Source organism: Lepisma saccharinum, chromosome 10, assembly GCF_977018435.1.
Source record: "Lepisma saccharinum chromosome 10, izLepSacc3.1, whole genome shotgun sequence".
NCBI lineage: Eukaryota > Metazoa > Arthropoda > Insecta > Zygentoma > Lepismatidae > Lepisma > Lepisma saccharinum.
The window spans coordinates 88,393,352-88,418,518 of NC_139238.1; the positions used below are offsets into that span (position 1 = coordinate 88,393,352).

The 25,167-nt window shown below is 37.9% G+C and overlaps 1 protein-coding gene across 1 annotated transcript in view; it reads right to left on the reverse strand.

Moving 5' to 3' along the window:
* LOC145994013 (carboxylic ester hydrolase) overlaps positions 1-25,167 on the reverse strand; it is a 70,651-nt gene that overhangs the window by 24,660 nt on the left and 20,824 nt on the right. The gene's annotated exons all lie outside the window — the stretch shown is intronic.

Sequence of the window (25,167 nt, forward strand, 5' to 3'; positions counted from 1 at the left end):
GCGTCACCCTTCAGTAGACCAAATCCTTATTTCTGACTATATAAGCGTCGCTATTTGTTTGTTTGTTGAAGTCCACTTTATGTATAGAAAGGATAACGATCGTGTCTGAACCTACAGTTTAAAGTGGGATCCGAACCACGAGGGACTCCAGGCATGATGGTGCCATCTATCTTGGAATTTTTTTGTGGTTGGAATTAGTGCCATGACACTTTTTCTTCTTCTATCTAACCTAACCTAACCTAACCTCACGCTAATGACGTCTCGTCAACCAAGCTGATTGGTTAAAACTGTTGTGGCAGAAATCACTACCCGTGTTTGTTCTTCGTCCTGTCAGGAATCGCTCCTGAAGTTTGTCGATATTGTTCAAAATCACCCTGTATAACATGGTCATATTTTTTATGGGAGTAAGGTGGAAAGTAGGAGGACCAAGTCAGATGGATGGGAGGGAGGGGGACAGGTAGAAAGTAAAGGGGTCATATGCGTAGTTAGGTAGGGGCTAGGGGGACTGAGCCCCCAAACGCATGTGACATATGCACAAAATAATTAAGGAATGATAAACTGCACAAAGAATTAGAAAATTCATCATCAAATTTTCGTGGTGTGGCAGTCACACTTGAGGAAAGAAATTTAAATTGTGTTTTGATGCAGACAGTATACAACAGAAAGTAGATCAGGGTGTGATTTATTCTATATAAAAGTTGAAGTCCATGTGCCTTTTGGACAAGATTTCAAAGAAAATATATCACCGTCATTTCCCTTGATATTCCGCCTAAACAATGTTCTTGCATTCAAACAATAGCGGCTTGGCATGTTAACATAAATGGAGGCTTTCCATGGGCGGAGTTTGAGCTTTTGCTTTCGGGGGCCAGACTCTGGGAGAAGCATATGATGTACCTGAGGGTTAATCCCCTAGTTATAAAGGGTCCGGAGGCCTTCCCTCGGAAAAAAAAAAACAACTTAAAAACACAGTTCTAGGCCTTTTAGATTTGAAAATGTTAAATATCCTCGCTTAAGTAAACAAATATTAATTAGTATATTGGTTGTCAGTTTGAAAAGAAGCAAAACAGTACGATTATTGCATTTTGCACTTCATTAATTTTTTATTGATACAATACTCGTATTACTTTTAAAAAGTTACGGTACAATAGTAAGCTTCAGAAATTTTAGAAAAATTAAATTGAAAAGTTCTTTTGATGCCTTAGCAGTAACTGTTGACTCAGTCAACACAAAGTCATTTTACGTTTTTCTTTCTTCAAAGTGTACACATCAATCAAATCGTCTAAGACCCACTATTGCGACGCAATTACCGCACATGCCATCATGCCTAACGTCAAGATTTGCGGTATGGCTTCATAACAAAAATGTAGTAACTGAACTTAATAATCATGTGTTATTTTTTAGCCTTTTTGAAATTTTATCTGGAGCTGCCCATGGATGGTATTTTTCGAATCAAAAGGCATTTATATTAGTAATCCATCTTCAGAATCGATTTCCCCCACCCCACCCTACCCTTGCAAGCAAATGAAAGCTAGGACTACCAGTTTTCCTTTAAGACCGAGAGAGATTTCTGGAATCATCCGTGCTTCAACAGAGCTTTCAAAGTACTCTGAACCTTGTGCATCTATTGCAGTGTCGAAAAAAGTCGCCCAACGTGGGGCTCGAACCCACGACCCTGAGATTAAGAGTCTCATGCTCTACCGACTTTTTTTTTTTTTTTTTTTTTTTTTTATTACATTTTGCAATTTATTACATTACATTTGCAATTTACATTTCAACTCATTGGGCAAGTAAACATTACAGTAAGAAAATTAGCATACAATCTATTTCTTTTACAGTCAGGTATCCTGTGGTATTCTTGATGGAGGTAATTTACAAATTGTATATTAAAATCTGGTTGCCGATATGTCGATAGGAAATAGGCATAGTGTCCTAAGAGCCATTGTACACTTTTACGTTTAGTTTTTGGGTAATATTCAAAAGCTGGATATAAAAGAATATCTACAGAGATGTTATACACTGATGTTCGACAAATAGTACTCACAAGTTTCCTTATATAAAGCCATGATGTTTCTATTATTTGGCATTCACTCAGTCTATGGATTAAACTATCAGATACATTACATTTGGTACACATTGGCGTATTTATTAATTTAAGATCATAGAGTCTCTCTCCAGTGATTAATTTTTGGTGGACAATTATATACCATGCTGATCGGATTCGTGATGTAAGATGGTGAGCCTGAATATTATTCCATATTTCTCTCCACTTCATTCTGGGATTTTGCTCAATAATTTTACATGTTGGTTGTTCTAGTTTACATAGTCTGCGATATATTTCCGATGTCACTGGTATTGTTAATATCAGAGATTGTAATAGGGCATAACTTATATCCACTATTGTTGACTTAAAATACCATAAAGTGTCTACCAGTCTAGTAATATCAATAGGATCCAATATAGTCCAAAGCGCTTCTCAAAACTTTACTTGTGAGGCTGAGTGGATGCTGAATCAATGTCTGCGTGTCAGCTTGAATACGTAAGGCCTGGCATTTGAGTTCTATATTCACAAGATTCATTCCTCCCTCGGCAAAAGGCAAACAAAGTAATACATGTTTCACCTTCAATATCTGACCATTCCAAATAAACCAATTTACTGCACTCTTAAGTTTATTTATATCTAACTTCCGTAGTGGAAGGATTTTTGCCATGTACCATACCTTTGACAGTGCATAGACATGTACAAAGGTCACCCTTGACTGTAAAACTAAGGCTGCGAAATTTATTTGTTTGTAATATAGCTTTAACCCCAGTTATTACTCTATCATAATTTAATTGGATCATACTTTGAATAGAGTGTGTATATATTATACCTAGTATACGTATCATTTGTACAACCTTAAAATTACCTCGCTGCGAGTGAGAATGAACCAAATTTAAATTCAAAATGGACGATTTTTCTTGGTTTATTTTTAATCCCGACCATTTTCCAAATTTCTGTAATACTTGACATGTTTCATCAATATCAGACTGTTCATTTATTAATACAGTAACATCGTCAGCATACGCTAACACCTTAATGGTAGTAGAGTGTATGTTAATTCCTTGAACTTTTCGGCCTATTTCACACAGAATGGGTCTCAGTGCAATACAAAACGCTAACATCGACAAAGGATCTCCTTGCCTTACACCTTTATAAATATAGAGTTCTTTTGTCAGAAAACCATTTATTTGAATTTTTGCTGTTGCATGACTATAAAGACTTTTAAATACTGAAAGAAAATGTCCACGTATACCGTAGCCCTGCAAAACGTTAAATAGATATTCATGATTTATCGTGTCAAAAGCACGTTCAAAGTATAATGCTAATATAGCATTTTCAGGGTTTTTGTTCTGTAGTCTATAACATGTAATTATTTCACGCATCGTTTGTAAAACATTTGTGATTTTCTTATTTAAACCAAAAACATATTGATCCTCTCCTACTAATTTGTCAACATAAGGCATAAGTCTGCCAAGCATACATCGCGCCAATATTTTATAATCCGTACAAAGGAGGGTGATGGGTCTATAATGACCAGGTTCGCTTGGTTTTGGACATTTTGGGATTAGAATTATAATACCCGTATTGGAAGATTTACCCATTTGATACTTGCTAAACACTGCATTTATCCAATCCGTTATTGTTTGACCCATCAATTTCCAAAAGGTTTGATAAAACTTATTGGGTATCCCATCCCAACCAGGAGCTGAAAATGATTGCCCTACCTTAACCGCTCGAAACACTTCCTCACTTGTATATTCTTTGTTTAAGTTTTCACTTTCTTCATCTGTAAAAACCTCTGATTCGGATGCCAATTCATCCATTAAAGCTCCATTATGTGACGCTGGTTGGGAATATTGTTGCTCAAAATAATTATAAATGCAATTACGTATTTCAGGGGCTGAATTGATCTTTGTTCCCCCATTAACAAATATTTCACTAATACATTGTCTTTTAGCATTTTTTCTTTCATGAATTACATGGCTGATAGAGGCGACCTCATCGTTGTCAAAATGAGGAAGTCTACTACGAATTTTGACCCCTTGACGCCTTTCTGCAGTCATTTTTAACAATACAGCTTGTATACGTTTGACTTCAGTTTGCACTTTTTTTCCGTCTGTTGCTTGCTGAATTTGTTCACGCAATACCCTGTAGTAAAAATTATATTTATTTGTCCACTCTCTCGACCGTTCCTTACAGTAACTGATACAAAATCTTTTTATACCCGGTTTGAGAATCTCCTCCCACCAGCGGATTATATCTATCCTCCTCAGACGGTGTGTTATCCATCTCGACCATTGGTCATTAAATGCTTGTTGGAAATTTTTCTCATTAAGAATTGAAGCATTTAATTTCCAACAACCGTACCCTCTCGGGACTATTGGAATGTCCACATTTATCATCATAATGACAGCACTGTGATCTGAAAAACATGTAGGTGTTATACTGATGGACTTTACGTTCTGACGTAATGTGGGTGTGACATAAAATCTATCCAAACGGGATGCGCAATTGTCACGTATATACGTGAAACCCCTCTGCCCAAAACATTTGTCACTCCAGACATCTGTGAAGTTAAAGCCAGTTACTAATTTTTGCAATGAATTCGACGTGTTAAATCCAGGTCTTTGATCCTGCGGATACAATACACAATTGAAATCTCCCCCACATATTATGTGTTCTCTCCTACCCTGCATTTCAACAGCAACTTCCTGCGCAAAAAACTCATCCCTTTGTTTTCTACACTGTGACCCGGATGGAGCATATATGTTATATATCCATACATTTGCAACTTTTGCTGATATGATTCTATTATTAGGATGACATACCACATTTGTGAGGGGAACCGTATTACGTGTTAACAAAGCTGTTCCTGTCGATTGGAAATTTGCATTATTATGAACTCTTATCGTTGGGGAAAAATTGAAATTCATTTGTCCACATTCTTGGAGAAATACAATATCTAATGATGCTTGTATAATAAAGTCCTCTAACGCCGCCTGTTTTGTAAGGCATTTCATTTTGTTTATATTTATTGTAGCAAAACGAAGGGTCGTCATCATAAATACTATGAACAAAATTTTTGGGATTGGGTATTCCCAATACTTATACTTCCACCTTTGCCCCATCTAAGAGTAATAATTCTTACACTATTTTTATATGCCCCGAATGTTATACACCAAAAATTAACAAACACACTAACAATATTATTTTAGTAGGGGGGGGGAGGAAATACCCCTTCCCTTTGTATAGCTTAATCCATAAATATCTACCACCACGCAATACAATATCATTAACTTTCTGACAGTCCATATAAAAATATTCATTCCAAATAATACTATTTTCTAATCTTAAAGTGATTACCTGTATCCAGTATTCACAAACTTTCATGGCCTATCGGACTTGGATCAATAACCATGTCTTGGACATTTGTTTTTACATGTCGCAATGATCGTCTTTTCGTCCGATTGCTGCCTGACGCTTTCCTTATACTCTTTGGTCGTTTTTGTGAGCCGGAAACCGAACGACCCGTACTACTTTGGACACTTCCACTTTCACTATCAGTTTCCGAATCTTTTTCCTGTTTAGCTTCTTGTCTGAAGTCCTTTTGCTTGGTCTGATTCTGCTTCCTCTCCTTGTTGCTCTGTAGCACTTCATCACTCGATTCCTCTTGCACTTTAGTTATGTCTTCTTGTCGTCTTAGTGGTCCACCCTTCTTCTGCTCCATAGTATCCAGGGACATTTCTTCACTTTGTCGTGTAAGTTGAACATTTAACACAGGTTCTTTTGGTTGGTCTTGCATATTTTCTTCAGTTCCTTCCTTGGTCAAAGTTTGTTGATCATTCTTGTGAATATTTTTCTCTTCCTGTATATGTTTTCCCTGTTGAAGCCCTTCTATCACAGTCAGTTGTGCTGATTCTTGACTCACATTTATATCTTCGTGTGTAGATGTAGACGGTGCAATTGCTTCGCTATAGGACCGAACTGCACGACCCATGACTTTGAACACTGTTGGTTTCCGTAAGGTACAATTAAACCGCATGTGATCACTACTACCACACCATTCACAAGTCGGGATTTGACCATTATATACTACATGTGCCGTATATTGGCCTATTTTCACAAAGGAGGGAATTGGCTTCTTAATTGCCATCAAAACCTGACGCACCCCATTATACACTTTGTACCTAAATTTGTCACTCCAAGTTTCTGCTTTCAATTCATCGATTGTCCCATATTCACTCAGTTTTTCACGAATTTGTCGTTCTGGAACTTCCAAAGGAAGATTAAACACTCGAACCGGCTTCAAAATTCGATTCGCATCACTCAGTTTCACTTGTGTCACAGCTCCACTACTATAATAAAAATTCACTTCACCAGTATTTTCTTCTAATATTTTTCTCATTTTTCCCGGACGCACTAATTTCAAAAATACACATTTAATCGTCGTGGGAATTTGTATGGCTGCAATTTCATCCACACTCAGTTTGAATTTATCATGAATAAATTCATGTACTTCCAAAGGACTAGGTTTCAAAGTTCCCGTTTCAAAACTGATTTGTATCGTATTTTCGCGATCCATTCTATATTTTACTTTTGTCCAATTCTTCACTAGCACAGTTCAACAGCACACCCTCTCCCACACGTACGTACCGATATCGCGCTGAACTTTCACTTTTCCTCAAAGCACAGAGCTCGTACAGCACGACCTACCTGTTCCGCGCTAGGCGCGAGACTGAACTGAGCTAGCCGGGCTTACAATTAATGTGTATCAATATTCTGTATCTGTATGGCACCATTACATTGCATTGTGTCTTCATGGGCGGAGTTTGAGCTTTTGCTTTGGGGGGGGGGGGGAGACTCTGGGAGAAGCATATGATGTACCTGAGGGTTGTTGAATATCCCCTAGCTTATAATGGGTCCGGAGACCTTCTCCCGGAAATTAAACCACAACAACTTTAAAACACTGAGTTCTAGGCCTTTTAGATTTGAAAATGTTAAATTTCCTCGCTTAAGTAAACAAATATTAATTAGTATATTGGTAGTTTTAAAAGAAGCAAAACAGTACGATTATTGCATTTTGCATTTCATTAATTTTTTATTGATACAACACTCGTATTACTTTTAAAAAAGTTACAGTACAATAGTAAGTTTCAGAAAATCAATTCACGAATATTTTTGAGCGAATTTGTGATAATTTTTCTATAGTTGATTAGATTAGATTAGAAATCGATGGATTTATTAATAATTATTTACCTTCGTTCCATCTGTAGCTACACCAAATTAAATATCAGACTAATTGAACGAACTAGCCAAGATACCGCGAAAAATAGCACAAAAGTTTATTCATTGACAAACAAATAAACATTTTTAACTACCTAGTTAAATGATTTGTTTAAACTGAAATTCCAGATAGTCTATGAACTATCAATCATGATCACCGATATTTCAATTGTGTTTTATCCATAGTTAAGAAACGCTATTATATAGGCTTTCAATGTCATTCTCTTTGAATGGGATTAAAACATTCCTGGCAGGTATAAAAATAATTTTATTTTGCCGGGGATATTTTTGGTGGGGAGGAAATCCCCGCCACGGCACCATCCATCCCGTTAACTCCCATTATGAGGGAGTGATAATTACAAGAAGGACTCGTTTCAGGGACACAAACACAACATCAAACCAAAGTAGTATCCCCCCCCCCAGGGAATTTTGCGGATGCTAATGAAAGATGGGCACCCGCAACATGTCCCCACCATTGGTAAAAAAGTGCAAGAAAAGATTCCAAATTGTCATTTTAAAAAATAGTCAATTCTCGATGTTTTCTGCATAGTAAGTGTCTGAAAGTTCTCGGAACTTGTTAGTTCTCGTTCCAGAAACAATCGCTTAAGGGAAAATAACCTCTAGAATTAGAGATTTCCACATCGTTGGAAAATTTTTAACATTTCAAGTCGGAAAATTGCAAATTTTTCCCGTCCCGAATGTCGGGATTTAAAGCTTTCCCGTCCCGACCAAGAAAATTCTGTCCCGCAATACACGTTGGTGCAACAAAATCCTTCTTTCTTTTTATGCGTTTTTGATCATTTCTCTATTTCAAGTTTAAATTAATTGCTTGTCTTCGTTTTTGTAATAAAAACTCTCCACCTCCGGAAATTGTTGGTTGGGGAATTTTTTTTAGATTGTTCGTGAGGTGGAAATCCGCCCTGTTCCACCAGGATTGCGCATCCTGAATACACGTGTTTCGAAGAGGCAGTTTCGCTGGAAGTTTGTCAATTGCCCACCTTCACGCTTCTATTCGCAATCGAATACAATTTGACTGTTCTTAGTGTATTTATCCAGGCCCGTAGCTAGAATTGATCTCCGGGGGGGGGGGGCTCAAGGGTTATCAGGGGGCTTTGTAAACCAAGTCCATTTTTATAAGTTTAACATTATTAAATGAAGGCAAATTGTGTGTGTGTTGGGGGGTCATTAAGTTACATAAATTTTAGAAATATACAAATACTACATTTTTTCTATATCTTTTAAAATACCACTTGATATGTTAATTGAATACTAGTGAAATCGTTTCATGCTACACACTCCATACTACTTTTGATAATACAGATACGTATTTATATCATGCAAGAAAAAATGGACAATATTCAATCATAGTACCTACAGTACATTCCACCTCCGGCTGAAGCGAAACACCCCTTCATTTCCAAAACTTGGGAGCTGTTAACCTTTGACGCAGATGCGGAGGGAATTTTCATGATGACGTCAAAGTCACTGATTTCTGTCTAAACGGGAGGTTGTAACAGAGGCAGCGAAGGAACTATATAAAGTCTACAGAAGAGAATCTTCTAAATACTTGCCGCTGCTGTTCATGCTCTGTGAATTTATCCATCACCAAAGTTGTGAGCAAATAATATCTGCTGTCTACATTTTCACTTTTCACTGCAAAGAAATTGTACAAAATGATTTTACCTAATGTCAAGGTGGCAGACGGCAATGCCAGGGGGGCTGACCCCCCCCCCCCCTGGCCCCTGCCTGGCTACAAGCCTGTATTTATCTCTATGTTAAATGCACTTTTATTTCAACCGATGTGCTTTCCTGGGCTTTTATTGTCTTTACTGATTCTGAACCTAATTTCTCCCTCTCGCTCGCTTTGTCATGTTAAGTTGCTTTCTGCCCTTGGACTCAGTACGTATTTCATTGAACATGACGTCCCGTTTAGCCTGTACGATGAAAGTACCTAGGTATAACCCAATTAAATTATGCCAGAACGAATGCAGAGGACTGATAACGTCAAGTAGCTGTTAGTTCCTGGAATTGCCAGTAGGGGGTGGTGTCAATCAAGAACTGCATTCACTGGAAGGAGGGTTTGTTCAGCTGTGTTTGCCATTAGCTTCATTTTCTCTTATCTGATGTACTTGCGTTTTGATTTTGTAAAATCGTGTGTTGTGCATCGCAGCAAGAACCATTGTGAAGTGTATGCAATGTTTTAAGTTCGGTGTTTCAAAGTGTCTTGAAAGAAAGTACCGTCAAAATTAACGTGTATAACTACTGTTGGCTGTCAATATTTGAATAAAACCGTTCTCATTCCAACCCAGCCCAGCCCAGGTAAGTAGCCTACGATAATATTTTTTATGTAATGTTTATATGAGTGTGTTGGTTGCGTTAGCGATGTGTACGTCGTACTACGATACGAACACTGTATCACTTTTAACCCTTAACTACTATCCGTGACAAAAATATTGAGCCCTCGGTTTACGCGCTTGTAAAATTGTACTCCGTTGGAGGAAAAAAGTCAAATATACCTCATTGGAAAGCTTCAAGTATCTACTTTTTAATAAGTGTCATCTGAAAATTAATCTTAACTTTGTTTTCTTACTATAATAAAAAAAATCACTGAAAAGTGTAGTTTTTTCTTCCAATTTTCACGAACGGGAAACTCAACACCATACAGTTCATAAGTGACTGTACATATAATTTTGAGATTTTGTGTACTTGCAGTATGATTATTTTTGGACCTCTGTAGAAAAAATCAAATGCATACTTTTACTAGATTAGGGAAACGTGCAAACTTGAAATGCATAATTACAAATTCAATGAAATTGCAAAAAACTGTTGATATAACGCATTTGATCAAATTCTAGAAGTTTGGCGTGTGTAGAGTCCAGCGCAGATAATTCTGCCGTGCAATGCGCGACAGAACTAAAGAAGCAGTGTTGCTAATGGAGCAGATAGAAAAATCGCTGCGGTGCGCCGATGCACAGCTGTTACGTACAACAATAAAATTAGAGAATTCAGGTCTATCTAACGTTGAGTTTTAAACGTCATGCATTATACCAGGACTAGGATTAATATGTACTAACAAGTGACTATGTATGTAGCTACATACATATGGACTAAAAATTCGCAAAATATGAACTAACACATAAGTAAAATTACCAAAAATGCTGCAAAGAAGACTTCTTCATACGATTCCTTATTTGAGTGATTTCAAACAAAATAAAAAAATATATATATTATTTTTCATTGCATTAATGCACTGGTGGCGTTCTAACTTTTCACTCCCAAAACCCGTATACACTGGTATGGAACTGCAACGGCAGATAATAACATGCCAACGTGTTAAACCGCTACAATTGCACCATAACACTCCTCCTGAAGCAGTATTATTATTTCCTCTCTGAGATCGGCGACAGTCGGTTGCCTTTGTTGTACATTTACAAAGGATGCCGGCTTCCACAACAATAACAAGTACATATACTGCCACTAGACGATAAGCTGCGCGGCTTTTTCTTTTGTTATGAACCAGGGCCGGCGCTAGTCATTTTGCCTCCCTGGGAGGTGGCGGCAGATGCCGCTCTATTTCGACCCCCCCGGTCATTACGCAGCAACGGAAAATTGAAAATCAATATATTCCTAACTAAAACATCAAAATATAAAATAAATAATGAGACTTCTTATGCTATTTCAATACTATTCAGCGCAAAAGAATATCTCGCTCGATCACAGTTTTCAATAGGCTTATTTTTTTCTTCTCTTCAAATTTTGCCGCTCTGGGCGATGGGACGGTTCGCCCTCCCCTTCCGCCGGCCCTGCTATGAACTTGGTCACCCATCAAAGCATGGCAATTTTAACACAGAAAACAATATGTATCGCATTAAGCAGCAAAAATGACAGCCTCCTCTATGCAATATCTACAAGAACACGTGCCGGAGCCAGAGTTGAAATGATGTTGGAGCCACATAATTTATTTATTTTGAATAATTCCAAAATTATGAAATATGAACAATTTGTTGCTGCTGTTCGCTGCTCTCTTGCCAAAATGCTTTATTGGGATGCTAACACCATGACTGGCTTCCTCCTTCATGAACTCGTGCACGTTGCTTAGAATTTCCCGAGCTTGGCTATGCAAGGTTTTTGATTTCAACTTCGACAGAACTGGAGGCATTATGGAATTTAACGTTCATCAGCAAACACACACTTTTACATAAACACACGCAATACACGCACACAACGTCAAACCGGTCAAATACTTAGTATAAAATAAAAATATGGTGCTTCCAATCCAACAAAACTCACCGCCACTTTACCTGCTTTCCCCTTCCGTGACAGAAATAGTGCTTCATTATTACAGTTGGCAACACTAGTTACTAGCTAGCCAATGAACATGCACTGCATAAAAGAAGCAACGACTACGCCGTGCTATATTGCCACATTGCCGTCCCTGCTGACCGGTGGGAACCGCGAGCTGGAGCGCTGTTCAATTGTTTTCAATGAAGTTTGCGCGAGTGTGTCCAGGAATGGAATGACAATATGGCAACAATAGCGAAGGTTTTCGAGCAGGGTAGAACACGTGATGCTAAGAGAGAGGGAGACGAAACGAAAATACGTTTCTACGCAACGGCAAATTTACGTGTGTGGCACTCTACCTCAAATATGGTTCCAGATATTAATTATTATTTCGCACTCCTAATATGGTAAACGGCTGCATGACGTATGGCCGGGTGCGGCCAATCTCAGACTCCGCGGGCTGCAAGTGACTTCTACAGCGTTGCCTTTTCGCGGAACTTCGCTGCGAGAATCGCGCAAGTGAGTTCCGTCGAGCCGATGAAAAGTATTGTCACAGCATAAAATAATGAATGAAATATTTCTCATATTGCAAATGGAGTACTACTGTACTGCGGTTTTTTTTGGGGGGGGGCATTTCTTTTAGTTGTTCACTTCATATGAACGTCGTCTCCTTCGATACTAGGTGGAGGTACAGTACATAGTGGTTCGGATCCCACTTTAAACTGGAAGTCCAGTCCCGATTAGCGTACCCGTGCATAAAGTGGACTTGAAGAGAGAAAACAACTCAACTCGGCTTTATATGAACATCCTTTTCCCAGTATCTATGTCGCACATTTAAACAGATATATTGAGTGTAAGGATGTTCGATGAGGACGATTTGAATGAAGTCGATGAGAGATCTAGTCTTCTTGTATACAATAATAACGCACCTGCTCTGTACACAGATTTCATAAGAAATGGAAACAGAGCGAGGTGCGTACTAGCGATAGCAACGCATAAAAAGTATATTTAAAAAAATGCGCATTTGAAGCCCTCACGCCAACTAAAATATATATTTCGAGCAAAAACGCATGTAAATTGTGTTTATCTCGCAAAATTCACTTAATCACCGTGTCGAGTAGTGGTGGTGGTCTCAGCATTTAACGTGTTGCTATTCATTCCACCTGAAATATTGATTTTATATTTTTGTCTGTTTCACAGCTGCAACTGATGTAATAAGCAAGGAGTTGTGGGTTCATTAAGAGATTTGTTTTTTTTATTTTGATTTGATTTATTTTACTTCGCTTCTTGAGCCACTTTTGGCTAATTTGCGAAGATGGGGATGATATGATGAAATTGATGAATATACATCACAAACGTCCATGCCCAAGCCAGGATTCGAACCCGGGACCCCTGGGGTCTCAGCGCGATGTGCTACCCACTCCGCCACGGGGGCCGGCGGTTCATTAAGAGAGACAGAAGGACTAACAACTAATAATTTTTCAATAAATATAATGAGTGAAAGGTAAAAGTATAAAATGCTGTTCATAATGAATTCTGTTGAACGTCACAACGAAAAACTGTATTTTATGATTGTAATAAGAACCGTAGACTAGAAGAGAAATAATGGATAATTAAAATAAAAATCGTGTGTCTTTCTTCTCACCACATCTTGCAAAAACTCGCCAAATAAAATATTGGGTCGATGCAAATTTTTGTTGTTCCCTTTTTCTTTACATACCTTTTTCACTGTGCTGACGTAACCCCCAAACACTCCGCCGTGCACTTGACACCTTGGTTTAATCACTTGACATAACCGCCATCACTCAATACTGTGCGTACGAACGAACACGCGAACTTGTGCGAGGCCGACTGCCTGGATAGAATGCACGTAAGAATTATAATGGCTATGTGGGAATTCAGCAATAATTCATGGCAGGAATGTAAACACAGAAGTGACAAATTAAAATTTCGGCATCTCTGCAATGCTTTCCTTTGCCCAACACATTGTTTCGGCTCATTTCCCCGTGTCAAAGCTGCTTGGACGCGGAGTTTAAAGGGCAAGCAGCGACGCCTTGGCAACAAAGCTCACTTGTTCTTAGCAACGATGTGAATTGCGTGGGACCCGGTTGCCAAGAAAAACTATTCTCTCTGTTGTTTTCAATTCGTACAGTGTGAAAGAACCCAGGGCGGGCCTCAGCTACTGTCGGGTCGCAGGTGGCAGATAGCGAATGGCCATCAGATATGATGGTTAGCTGCGAATAAGGCATAGCCAAATAAGCAGTCCCGGACCGAGGCGGCAGTGCTATCAGGGTCTGGAGAGAGTGATCTGTGGCAGGATCACACCCATTAAAACCCAGAAATGCCCAAAGACAGCACTGTGACATGGCGAAGAAGTGCCGCCATTAAATAAGCACAGCCACTGCTGCCTTGCAGGGAGGGGAGGGATCCTAAAAGGCTAAGGGACGGATACCCTGACAGAAAACCAAGGGGTAGGAAGGGCTCCGAAGGCAAAGCAACACCAACCTCAAGACTAGTAGAGGAGAAGGCTGGGGCCATACCTGATCACGTGGTCCTTGACGTCAGGCGTGACGTCACGGGCGGACAGATCGCTCTACGCTCCGGTTTCGCAGCCGAATCAAAGCAGTAATTATGAACAAAAAAGAGCCGTAGTTATGCCCACAAGCTAATTAGGAATGAATACACAGACTTACTTAGGATCCGACATAACGTATGTCCTTACAGTTGGATTACACGGCCATTTACGCACACATTTTATCGGTAGTTTATATGTCGTCACATTCCTCTGTGAAACATTATTTTCATGTAAAATTGGGATTAATACACCTAGTAATGCGTTTTGTTAGGGCAGAAAGAAAAATATATGTTGAATGCGTAAAATAATTTTGTTAAATAAAGAAAGGCAGAAAGCCAAAATTATGGATAAGTTGAATATGTAAAAAAAAAAAAACCTCATCTATTGCTCTCTCTTAGGAGTGAGAGAGGAGTTGTTTTCACTTAACTTCTTCAAATTTGGTAACTTTGCTTCGACTATTGATATTTATTTCATCATTAATTTTCCTTATTCAGATTACAATTCTGAGTCTTATGAATCTTTGAACTACACAGCGAGGAATGTGAGCAAGTTCCGTGTGTATTATGTCACAAACACTTTAAATAACTTTTGACTGAAAGAAAACTTGAGACATAGAACTGAAGAAAGTCGAGGCTCACTTTATATACGTATATATATAATCAGTGGGATGTCGAACAGGGGTGCCCACAGCGGATGTGAAAGAAGCTGGTTGAGTCCACTTAACTTTGTGGGGGGGGGCGATTTTGATGAAAATTTGACTGAATAAATAATAGAACAATGGAGGACGGAAGTTGAACTACGTTGTCATTTAAGCATCACTCGTATATAAATAGCAAGTTGTGTATTTTCAAGGGACTATGTATTATTAGTGTTGTTAACGAGACTAGACACTAGAAGCAGTGGCGTGCCCAGGATTTTCAAAAGGGAGGGGTTATGTATACTTTTTCTTGGTAGTTCGCCCTCATTTTGTCATATTTTCCTAACTTTGACGTTCTTTTTTTAGGAATACTGGGCCAAAGGGGGGGGGGGTTATAACTCCCACCAACCCCCCCTTGGGCACGCCACTAACTAGAAGAGATGGAATTTTCACGCGACGATACATACCAGTGTCGTCTCTCGGCAACACGGTATCTACTATTTGAGGTGCACAATATCCATCCAGCTATTACATATTAAACCTTAAATTTTTATCGTGAATTCTGATGTGCAATTACCCTTGATTGGGGATGTTTCCAACTCTATAGTAAGGAAATTGAGCACTAGGATGGAAGATAGCCAAGTCTTGAGTATTAATTAATGTTGCGCTTAGACTGTTGTGGGAATTTTGGTGTGGCGATTGAGAATTAAATTATTTGGAGGAGGTCGAGATTCAACTCTTCAATACCGACAGTGAACCTAAAATTGACATAGGAATTTTGGTGGGGGAATGGATATTAAATTGGGAGGGGTATGCTTGCAGTTTTTATCTTACTATACTCGTGAGAGCCTTTATTAAAAAATTACAATATTATTATTTTTTATTCTAATAATTGTAACCCAATTGAAGTGTATGGTAGCCTGATGTTGTGTAATGAGGCTACTGGTATCGCAATCCACTAACAAGTCTCGTTAGATGCGATGTGTTCAGTTATATATTGTCACCCGCTGTTTTCATTTTTTCATCGGAGATCACGACACTGTCGCAACACCTCACTGAAGGCACTGTGAACTGGAACGCCTCACAACCCACCAGGGTGCGAAATCATTGAAAACTGGTGAGGGGGAGAAACTTCTTAACCTAAAACCCTCTCCTCACAAACATATGTGTGAATTATACGATGTACATATTTGTAATCAGTAGCGTACGCAGGATTTCATCAAGAGGGGTGTTATTTCTAAAACTTTTTTTCCAAATTCACATTACCATTGTTTTATTATACTTTAATTAAATAATAATAATCACAATTAATTAATAATATTGATAATTAATTAATTAGCTAAATTAATACTAATAATAATACTAATACCACTACTACTACTATTAAGTAGTAGAGATCTACATAAATATAGTATTTATGAAAACATTAGAACGAAATTACTTTCTAGTCATTCGATTTTTATCAAATCCTGGGAGCATTCTTTTGTTTCTTTGTTACGAAATAATTGTCTGGTCAACGAGGTGAGACATTTCAAGTGTGAAGAAAATCCATAAAAACAAGAAAATATATTAAAATAAATGGAAATAATCAAAGTATGGAACTCATCCAACGAGTTGAGATGGTCTGGTCGGTAGAGCGTCTGACAACCACGCGGGCGACCCGGGTTCGATTCCCGGAATTAGTAGGAATTTTTCTGGCTTCTTTCCCGCATAAATGTCCCTGATAGTTCACATTTGAATTGTCTCGCTGTTCTTACCAACAAAACATTTTGTAATAGTTAAGCTTATTGTCGGTTGAATAATTGTCTAGTCAACAAGGTGAGACATTTGAAAGAGAAAAGTCATTCATACGTGCTGCGGTAAACAATACAATGGGAAGGCGGACTGGTGACTATTCTTGTCCGCCTAGTCTTTGTCTATACATTAGCCTCTTACAACGTACCAAGAACTTTATTTAGTTAATTCTCATTGTTCACACACACAAAAAAAATACATGTTCGTTGAACACTGGCGTACGTAGAGGAGTGTCCGATGGTGTTCCAGCCCCTACCGAAATTTTGAGAAAATCAGAATTTTCAAATAAAAATCCGTTAAGAACTTTAAAAAATCAAAATGTGTAAATGCGAAACCTCTTTTAAAGTGAATCCCGATTACCATTTTTGTCTTTGAATACAATTTTAATAGACTGAAATGCTCCAAAAATACGAAATATTTTATTATGCATCCTGCCCTCCAAAACGAAGCCATGTGCTATCCACATTTACTATTCCAGCCCCTCTCGAAAAAAAATCCTGCGTATGCCAGTGTGTTGAACATTGTTACAACTGAGGTACAAAACAACTTTTCTCTCTTTTAAATCATAGTTACCCTAACCTAACCTCATAAACTCGTGTTTATTATCAAGGCATCACTCTGAAAGACGCGTGTGTTTGGAATGCTGTGCTTTTCTCCATGCTCCATGGAAATAATAATTCAAATTATTATTATTATTATTATTAGTAGTAGTAGTAGTAGAAGAAGTAGTAATAGTAATATTATTGTTCCAGATATTTGACTGTGAAAAATTAACCATTTAATTTTTTTTCCACAGCATTTTTCATAATATTTCACAAGCTCAAGGGGGGGGTTAAACCCCGTAACCCCCCCTTGCGTACGCCACTGTTTGTAATGTTATTAAAAGTAAAAATAAATTACTCAATTAAAATAATTATTATGATTATTAATTAGAAATTAATTTGTTACTTTCATACATATCAGATAGTGTAAAGCAGCTAACTAATTCCATTACTAACCGGTTAAAGATGTTAATAAATTATGACATAGTTGAAGTGGTTTTATTATGTGTAAGTTTTGGTTTACTACCATAGGTGGCGCATAGACTTTGTCTTTCACAACGCCCCAAATGCAGAATTCAATTGAGATTTTGTTTTAAGTCACAGAAAGGCTAATTAGGACTGGACCTACAGTTTTCAGTGCGATCCGAACCACTATGTGCCTCCACTGGGTATCGAACCGGGGACCCCTTGATTACAAGGCGACGACGCTACCACAGCACCATCGGGGAAGCATACAAGTTGAAAGAGAAAAAGGTTCAAGAAGAATTTAGAAAGAAAGTGAAAGAAGAACTAGCGAATGAGCATGTAGAAGAAAGAGAAGAGGACTTAGAAAAACTCTGGAGTAAATGGAAAGGGGCAATAATATCTGCAGCTGAACAAGTATGTGGAACATCTAGAGTAGGAAGCAAGAAGAAGATAACAAATTGGTGGAATCCAGAAATAGAAGCAGAGGTAAAAGATAAGAAAGAAAAATGGAAGAAATACCTGTCTGTGGGTACTCTGGAGGCATTTGAAGAATATAGAAAGCAGAGGGATAAAGTGAAGAAAGTGGTTCAAGAGGCAAAGAAAGAAATGTGGGAGCAATTTGGAAGAAATATGGAGCAAAATCGTAAGGAAAATCAAAAACTTTTTTACAAAGTTTTGAAGAACATGAGGAAACAAAAAGATTGCCCTTTAAAATTTATATATGATGAAAATAAGAAATTATTAACAAATTCTGAAGAAATAATGAAAAGATGGAAAAACTACTTCCAAAAATTGTTAAGTGAAAACGAAAGAAACATACCAAATGAAGAGGAGGAGGAGAGAAGACCTGAAGAACCAGATATACTGGATGTAGAAAAAGAAGTAATCACACGGGAAGAGTTAAAGAAAGCTATTAGTAGAATGAAACTAGGAAAGGCAGCTGGTCATGATGGCATTGCACCAGAAATGATCAAGTATATGGGAAAGGAAGGAGAAGATCTGTTGCTCAGAATAATAAATGTGGCATGGAAGGAAAAGAAGATAGTGAAGGATTGGGAAATATCAATACTAATACCAATATATAAGAAAGGAGATAACAGGGAATGCGGAAATCACAGAGGTATTTCACTACTCAGTGTGCCTGGCAAAGTCTATTCAAGAATTTTGGAAACTAGACTAAGACAAGAAATAGAGGATGAATTAGAGGAGACACAAAGTGGATTCAGACCAGGTAGAGGTGTCCAAGATCACATATTTACAATAAGGCAAATAATAGAGAAAGTTATAGAATACAATAGAGAATTATACCTATGCTTTATAGATTTGGAAAAGGCTTTCGATAGGATGTCATGGCAAGAGCTATGGAAAACCCTAAAGAAAAACAATGTAAACAAACAATTAGTAGATGCAATACAAAGTTTCTACAGAACAAATAGATGTTATGTCAGAACTGGCAATAACAGATCAGAGGAATTCATAACATCAACAGGAGTAAGACAAGGTGATATTTTATCCCCATACTTGTTTATCATTCTAATGGATGATGTTCTGAAAGAAATAAAACTAAAGATGAGAAAATTCAAAGTAGGAAATCGGAAACTGAAAACTGTAACTGTATCTGAACTTTTATATGCAGATGATATTGTATTGTTTGCAAATTCACAAGCAAACCTACAAAGAAATTTAGAAATAATAAATGGTAATATGTCAAAGAAATATATGAAAATAAACAAAGATAAAACAACTGTGTTAAGGATAGGGAGAATAGAAAAACCCTGCATAATAAGCCTTGAAGATTCAGAGCTAAAACAAGTACAAAGTTTTAAGTATCTAGGTGTTACAATCAATAGTAATGGAAAAATAGATGAAGAATTAAACACTCGAATAAAGAATACAAACAGATTATACTATGCCATAAACAAAGGATTTTTAGGGAAAAAGGAAATAAGCCAAAAAACAAAAATGTTTGTGTACAAATCAACAAAATTGTGGCCGCGGTGGCTCAGTCGGTAACGCGCCTGACTACCATGCTCAAGGTCCCGGGTTCGATCCCCGGCCGGTTCAAATCCGGGAACTTTTCTAACGGTGGAAGCGGCCCCGGCGCACACCCAGCGTCGAATAACATGGGTACCTGGGGGAAACCCTGGGGGGTAAAGGCGGTCAGGGGCGTGATGCTGATCACTTCACCCCCACTCACGACCGGATCAAGAAAGTGTGGGGCGTTACCCCCACACCCCCTATACGCCTTCATGGCGTGGTGCTATGCACAGGGGAACACTTTACTTTACTTTTTACCTTTACCTTTACAAATCAACTTATGTACCAACATTGATATATGGAAGTGAATCCTGGATAATTAATGAAAAACAAAAACAAAACTTACAAACAGTAGAAATGAAATATTTGAGGAGAACAGTGGGAAAGACCAGATGGGACAAAATCAGAAATCAAACAATCAGAATAACATTAAACACACAACCAATATATCAGGATGTTGAGCAAGCACAACTCAGATGGTTTGGACACCTCAGCAGAATGCCTGAACATCGAATACCTAAACAGGTATGGGAAGCAAGAATGGGAGGATTGGATGCAAAGAGACCGAAAGGAAGACCACGTAGGACATGGAATGAGGGAATGAAGGATATCCTGAGCAGGAGGAACATCACGTGGAGTGATGGAAGGAAGTTGGCAGAAGATCGTGACAGATGGCGAGCTCTCTACAAAACCTCGACACCAATCGGTAGAAGAGGATCGGAATAAGTAAGTAAGTAAGTAAGTTTTGGTTTAGTTTCTGCTTTATGTTAATATAAATCAATTAGAATTCATAGTTATTATTGTTTACATTCTTGTTTTACTTTTATTGTGCGTATTGATTGAAGATTTGTTAATGATCTCTTGAGAGAAAAAGCATTCAATACTCACAACTACACTAATTTGTGTGTGTTTTCGATATTATTCTTAGTAAAATATATTTGAAATTAAAAGTAATTCCTTATCTTTTCATTGTTGTAACAAAAACTGTTTCCCCCGGGAAATTTTTGGTGGGGGGATTTTTGAGGCCAAGATTGTTGGTTGGGGGGAAATCCCCCTCGTCCCCTCCAGGATTTCTCACCCTGAATCCCACAATGCAGAAATACAAAGAGAAGAGGAGCGAAAAGAACAAAACAGATCAACCTTTCCACGTTTCTTTCCGTATGGGGTAAAGACTCAGCTGTGTTCTGTCCGCCCATGACGTCACACCCGCGGCAGTCGTGAAAAGAGGCGTGTCTGACCCCAGCCTTTCGTTCTAGTAGTCTTGCACCAACCTACCTAGGGGAGTAAACCTTAAATAAATCCTGGTCCTCAGATTGGGGGTTGGGCGTAGGGTTAACTCCCCTACCCCGTCAAAAGAACTTGTTACGGATACCACAAGATTGCCTCGGAGGAGATCGAATAATTTGTTGACGACCCGGCGAAAGAAAAGGCTAATGAGAAGGAAAACCGATATAATGCTCGCAACCTGGAATGTAAGAACATTGAAGAGACCAGGAAAGCTGAGAGAAATAAGAGAAGAAATAGAAAAGTATGGAGTGAAAGTGTTAGCATTACAAGAAACACGTTGGAAAGGACAAGGAATGGTAACGTCTGGAAAATATATACTGATGTATAGTGGAGGAGAAACTGGTAATAATGGTACAGGTTTCCTAATCTAAAAGTCTATCAAATCAAGTATTATTAACTTTACAGCAATTAATGATAGGATGTGCTCAGTCAGAGTTAGAGCAAAATTCTTCAATATCACAATGTTTTGTGTGTATGACCCCACAGAAGAAGCAGAGGAGGAGGAGAAAGATGCTTTTTACTCAAAATTAGAAGAAGAAATAAATCATGTACAAAGGCAAGATGTCAAATTCATACTAGGGGACTTAAACGCCTAAATAGGAAGAGAAGAGATGTACAGAAGCATAATTGGGAAAGAAAGCCTGCATGAAGTAAGCAATGATAACGGAATGAGATTGATAGACTTTGCAAGCAGTACGGAAATGGTAATTAAAAGTACTTGGCTTCCACGAAAAGACATAAAAAAGGAGACCTGGGTGTCTCCAGACGGCCGCACGAAAAACCAAATAGATCATGTTATAATAGACAGGAGACATGCCACAGATATTATGGAGATCAGTAGTTGTAGAGGTGCTGATGGAGACACAGACCACCATCTAGTGAGAATCAAGTATAGACAGAGAATTGATGTAAAAAGATCAAAAAAGGAAAGTAAGAACATGAAACATAATGTAGAGGAACTCAGGAATGCCAGAGTAAGAGAGGAATACCAAGAAAAACTCATGGAGGCACTAGAAACATAAAAGGATATATGGAAGAAAGGAGAACTAGAATGTAAGTGGGAAATATTAAAAACAGTAATAGGTAATGTAGCAGAGAATACATTGCGAAAGAAACAAAACAAGAAGCGAGAACAGTGGTTTGATGATGAATGCTCAATACTAATACAGGAGAGAAACGATGCCAGAAAAAAGGATGCTTCAAAGGAGAACAAGACAAGTAGTGGAAGAATATAAAGAAAAGAGGAGAGAAGCAGATAAGATATGTAGAGCCAAGAAAAGACAGTTGGAGAGAAATAAAATAGATGAGTTAGATGAAATGAAAGATAGAAATGAGATACGAAAGTTTTATGAGAGAACAAGAGATCTGAAGAAAGGATACCAACCCAGAGCAGTTTTCTACAAGGATAAAGAAGGAAACCTCATTGGAGACAAAAGAAAGATGATGGAAGGATGGCAGGAGTATTTCTGTGAATTACTTAACGGAACCAATGAGGAGGATAAAGAAGAGGGGAAAAGTGATGAAGAAGAGGAAGAAATAAGTGAGGAAGAGGAGGAAGAGATAATACCAACTTTAAAGGATGTAAAAGATGCAATAAAGTCTCTAAAGAATAATAAAGCGCTAGGAGAAGATGGCATAGAATCAGAGCTGTTGAAATATGGTGGAGAGGGAGTGAAGAAGGCCATATATGAAGTGATAGAAGAAGTTTGGATAAAAGAAGATATGCCCAGAGACTGGACAATAGGAATAATATGCCCGGTAGATAAGAAAGGGGATAAAGCTAAGTGTGAAAACTACCTCGGGATAACACTACTGGATGGAAGTTATAAAGTATTTGGTAAAATTTTAGCAACACGATTGGAAGATTGGATGGAAAGAATCATGGGAGATTACCAAGCAGGATTTAGAAAAAATCGCTCCACGATGGACCAGATATTTTTACTGCGCCAAGTGCTGGAGAAGTTCTATGAGTATAACAAAGAATTTCACAAACTATATGTCGATTTTAAACAAGCATACGATAGCCTGGAAAGAAATAAGATATACAGTATAATGGAAGAGTTTGGAATCCCAAGGAAATTGATAAGACCGACAAAAATGACAATGAAAACAACTGAATGTAAAGTCAGAGTTGAACAGGAAATGACAAACATGTTTAAAGTAGAGAAAGTACTGAGACAGGGAGATTTACTTTCTACAATACTATTTAATTTATCATTGGAGAAAGTAATCCGACAACTACCAATCAACCCTGGAGGAACAATATTAATTAGACTAACACAAATAGTAGCATATGCAGATGATGTAGCTTTAATAGCAAGGAATAAGCAAGCTATGGAAGAGAGTTATCAAGTATTAGAAGAGAAAGCTCAAGAACTAGGACTGGAAGTGAACACAAATAAAACCAAATATATGAAGATGGGAGATCCAGAAAGAGGCAGAAGAGAACCTTACATAAGAATAAATGGAAAAGAATATGAAAGAGTGGAAGCCTTTAAATATTTGGGCTCAATAATAACAGCAGATAACAAGACAGCTAGAGAAATACAGGAAAGGATAACAAGTGGAAATCGATGCTACTTTTCTTTTGCTAAATGTGTTTAAATGTAAGAATGTTAGTAGGAACACAAAAATTAAAATATATACAACAATATTAAGACCCATAGTAATGTATGGTTCAGAAAGTTGGGTGATGTCGGTAAGAGAGGAATATTGGTTGTTAAGGTGGGAAAGGAAAATACTGAGAAGGATATTTGGAGCGGTAAGAGATAAAGAGGGATGGAGAATGAGAACAAATATGGAAGTACAGGAATTGTTTAACCAGCCAGATATTGTAGTGAAGATCAAACAGGGTAGAATACGATGGGCTGGGCATGTTCAGAGGATGGAAGAATCACGGGTTGTCAAGAAAATATTCAATGGAAAACCGGAAGGGAGAAGGAGAAGAGGTAGGCCCAGGAAAAGATGGATAGAGGACGTGGAAGAGGACCTAAGAAGATTAGGAGTTAAAGCATGGAAAAGAAAAGCAGAGGATCGAGATGAATGGAGAGAGGTAGTCAGGAAGGCCAAAGACCTACATGGACTGTAGCGCCGACCAGTAAGTAAGTAAGTAAGTGTGAAAGAATGAAATATGGAAATTTGATTTTAATTCTACGGCCATCATTTTGATATGCATTTCATAACCATTGGATTGGCCATTTCCGAGATTGCAAGATCATAATTAATCATTAATTGTGGCTGTTCCACAGCTGATAGTACCATTATATTTGGTTGATATATTTCCACAAAAACAAGCTTCAATCACAAAAGAATCATATTTTTACGAAGGGTTTACACGAAGCTACACACAGTTGAATTCGACTTATGTAAAAAATACACAAAAAAACTACACTTTTACAAACATTTTTGTCTGAATAGAAAACAGAGTTAAAATAAGTGTCTTGCTTTTGTCTAAAAGCAGACACTTGTAGCTTTCCAATGAGGTATATTTGACCTTTTTCCTTCCACGGAGTGCAATTTTACAATCACTCAAACCGAGGGCTGAATATTTTTGTCACGGATAGTAGTGTCGTGGGTCCACTGGACCCATATTGAATATTTGAACGTTGGTATGCGCAGCTGGGTGCGCAGCAGCACACTGCGCTTCTCAGTACCTTCCACTAGTTTGCTGAAGTACTCGCATGAGAACGGGTATGCTTTTTTCGTGAGTGCAAGCTGATGTTGTGAGACTTGGTGGGATCCAGTGGACCCACTCAAACATACTTCTTTTGATTGATTTATTGATTGATTGATTTGGTGTTTTAAGTCCACTTTATGCACGGTAAGGCTAATCTGAACTGGACCTACAGTTTAAAGTGGGATCCGAACCACTATGTGCCTCCACCGAAACATACTTCTTATCTATTTCAGTAATAACTTCATGATGGCTGGCCGTAATCCTTCTTCGAGTGTAATAAACACACATTTCAATAATAATCAAAGTGAACCTGATTGTAAGGTCTTATTTACATTGTTCCTTAAGAGTGAATAAATAAAGGTCCAAATATTAAGAATATGTGTTACAGTTGATTTCAGGATCGACGAATTTTGTTTTATGGAATTTTGAAAAATAACGGTCCAGTGGACCCATGACATCAGTAGTGTAACATTTTTTCACGACATCAGTTAAGGGTTGAAGTGGCTTTTGTTTGTATCTTGATACTACATTTTCTATATTGCGAAAGTG